General features: G+C 32.2%; 1 long non-coding RNA gene across 1 annotated transcript; it reads left to right on the top strand.

Moving 5' to 3' along the window:
* The first annotated feature begins 632 nt into the window (after nucleotides 1–632).
* LOC133176838 (uncharacterized) lies at nucleotides 633–998 on the top strand. The gene is made up of 2 exons (XR_009719562.1): nucleotides 633–680; nucleotides 862–998. It is a non-coding gene; the product is annotated as an uncharacterized LOC133176838 (long non-coding RNA).
* The last annotated feature ends 2,621 nt before the right edge of the window (nucleotides 999–3,619 follow it).

Raw genomic sequence — 3,619 nt, 5'->3', positions numbered from 1 at the left:
TCAGTTTTTACCATTGCTTCATATTTTAAATTCATCATAGAACTTTTACTATCTGTATCACTAGGCTGTAAATTTGTAGAATTTCTACATTAATGAAGATAAAATGTTTGAATTTTCATTTGGGTGACTACATGTACATTAAGTCAGTCATATATGTATATACATGTATTTATGTACTGTTTATATGTATAATTCTTTTCTCATTGTAGCTGTCACAGAACTGGTTAAAACTGGCATTTACATCAGCTAGAACTATCAAAGTAGATGCATCAATTTTTCCACTGGGTATGATCACACTAAAGCATTTCACATTAATTTTATAGTATGCCAGTGTTAAATATTTTTTTAATGTTGTATAGGTGAAAGAATTAAATGTTATCTCTAGTATATTGATTTTTTTTTAACTTAAATTAAGTATAGCTACCAATTCTACTTTTGCAAATGTCATAGGTTTCAATTTCCCAGAAAAGTTTTGTATCAAAAGTTTGTTTCCATTTATTTTATGAATTTCAGAAAATATAGTATAGCATGGTTTGTTTTGTATAATGCAATGTCATTTCATTCTACAATAGTAATCATTATGTTTTTCACTCATTGCATATATATTGTGTTATAGCTACCCTCAAACAATTTGAACAATTCATTCAGGCAGCAAGTGTTTCCACCAATAAAATAAAAAGGTATGCTCCATATAAGCTCTAAACCATACATATTCCTAGCAAGATTATTGAAATGTTTTGATAATAAAACAGTAGAGTCATGTATAATTATGCTCTCCATGTTACTCAATGCATTGTTTTGAGTATCACTTTTTTAAAACACCAGTGAACCTTCTATAATGGTATTTCATTTTGTTTTCAGAATTGATTTCATCCAGAAGAACTGTTTTTGAACTGTGGACTGTTTGAAATATTTTGCACCTGCTCAGAAATCCCTTCACAGCTTGTCTTTGAATTTGAAAGGCTGTTTTTAATTAAATAAATTTTCTAGATAACTAATACTTTGAATTTTTAACAGTACAATGGTGTGAAAGTTTGAAGGCTGTTAAGATTTGAGTATCTTAAGTTTACTTGCATGTATTCTGACAGGCGCGTAGCTGCTTATACGCAAATACGCAGGTGCGTACACATCGTTTACAAATTAAAAAAAAATGGGGGGGGGGGAGGGAAGGGAGAGTTTTGTGAGAAGAGAAAAAATATCAATACCATCCAGCAAATATTTGTGTTTCAAATTATTTTATCTCATACTGTTTCGATTCAAATTCAAATTCTATATTACCATGTCTTTATAAAAAAAAATTTTAAAAAAAATTGTAATATTTTATTAAATCATTGCCAAAACCAAATAAAACATTCATTAATTTGTAATTCTTCTACAACACATTGATAATTTATTTTAAGATCTTTGAGAAAATATCAACCGTTGAATGCTGTGATCCACTAGAATATGATTTGAAATATTATTTTTGTTAAAAATTGAAATTATTAATTATATTTGTTGCGGAAAGATGATACCAATATATCTTTTTAAAAAAAATATTCAGCCTCTACATGTACAATAAATTTGCATGGAAGTATTTAACTTTGTGTTAAAAACAATATTAAGTACTATGTCTTGTATTTTCTAAAGAAACTTGAAATAGCATGATTTTGAATGAAATATTTGGTAAAAAACCATGAGCTTCCAGGGACTTCGCCCCTGGGCCCTCATCTGGACCCACTGGGGGTCTCAAAGCGGACCCCAGCCGTTCTCTGCGTACATTTCACTTCCATTCTGGTATGCGCCTGTCTGTGTTTTGAGGTACAACAAGATCTAAATTTCAGCATGTATATTGTGTCCACCTGTTATTTAACAGAGTATCTGTTTCTTGATTACAATTTTTTTACTATGATTATCTTGATTGCGCATTGATTGATAATTACTCAAAAACATGAGACTAAAGCCCCCCCCCCCCCCCCTTCCCCCTCTACGCCGATATGATTTGTGCTACAATACCCAAATAAGTAAAACCTGATGTAAACACTGTTTAATAATTTATTTTTAACACGCCAGTAAGTATATGGTATCAAAGGAGCCAGAGGCAAACTGGGGGGGGGGGGGGGGTTAGATCTGTAGAAAGGAAAACAGGTTATTAAATACAGGAGTAAGCACCCCAATCCCTTCCTTCTGTTCTTAAAGCTTTTAACGTAGTCTAGAATCCATAAACAGTTGAAGGTTTGATAACTAAAATAATCACATAAAAAAAAAATAAAAAAAACTACTACAGACCCTGAAACGTGCTACTACCCCACACGCACGCTGCACGAACGGTACACGCTCGCTACACGGTTTGCACGAAACGCTGCACGGTTTACACGAAACGCTACACGGTTTGCACGAAACGCTACACGGTTTACACGAAACGCTTTACACGAAAGGCTGCACGGTTTACACGAAAGCCTGCACGAAACGCTTTGTACACGTTTCTCACACGCTTTGTACACGATTCTCGCACGCTTTGGCCTCGATCTGGATTTTCTATTCGGAATCTCTCGGACTTTATCTAAATTATCACGGATTAATCAAAGATTAGTTAAGAATTGCAATCATTCAGATTAAGTTAAAGGGAAAAACCCGCTACGCCAGTGCTATATTCACAGATAAAATACTCAATATTCAGTTGTAATTAATTAATAGTTGTCATTGAATATGTGACCCGCCCGGTGAAATACCTATCATCGTCTGTGTACAAATCTTTTTCACTAGACTCTAAATTACGCACTGAAAAAAAATAATTATATTTGTAATTCATAATCTTTTACAGCATTCAATGATTTTACAATTATAGTTTGATATTAAGAAGTCGTTTTATTACTGACAAGCAAACTCAGTTATTGGTGTGGGGAAAAAAATGATTAAATTGCGTATGATTTCTGTAAACGGGTTGATTTTCTTTTCCTTTCTTTTTTTTAATTTAATTATTGATTGATTTATTCATTTTTTTTTTTTGATTTAGTAAATAAATAATTTTATTTAATTAGATTAGGATCTGTTTATAATTTGCAAACTTTAGGGTAGTATGTACACTGCGTCACACAAGAACATTATGCAGGAAAGGGGGGGGGTAGATTACCGAGATCTTACTTCTGTACATGGCTAAATATAACTGGCACTTGTTTCAGTAAGTATACCATTGGGAATAAATGTTATAGAAACAAATGCCCGTTCTTAGGGGGAAAAAAAGATATCCATATCTCCAGCGGGACCAGATACATGTAATTCATTAAGTGCACTTTATTCAGAATGAAAATATATCGTTTCATTACAAAATTAAACTTTGATTTATCATTTAACTTAATATGGTAGAGAAGTCGGGGGGATAGGTATTGTACTTCTTTAGTTCTCTTTTGAGGCATTGTGTTTATCAAATAAAAACAATATACCCACCACCTTCTAAAATCCTTGAAATCAAACCCCGTCTAGACAAAAAAAAAAAAAAAAAAAAAATGTGATCAATAGTCGCGGCTCTTTACAATACATTCAATATACATGTTTACATGACCAACGAAAGCTAAAAATTAGGCTCAAGAACTGCGTGATTAATAAAACAACTACTATACAATTATTCAGGATTTATTTT

Source organism: Saccostrea echinata, unplaced genomic scaffold (assembly GCF_033153115.1).
Source record: "Saccostrea echinata isolate AGI-Se365-2 ecotype Australia unplaced genomic scaffold, CSIRO_AGI_Sech_v1 ptg000083l, whole genome shotgun sequence".
In the NCBI taxonomy this organism is placed as follows: Eukaryota; Metazoa; Mollusca; class Bivalvia; order Ostreida; family Ostreidae; genus Saccostrea; species Saccostrea echinata.
Note: the sequence above shows the minus strand (reverse complement) of the source record. Positions and strands in the feature narration are given on the sequence as shown.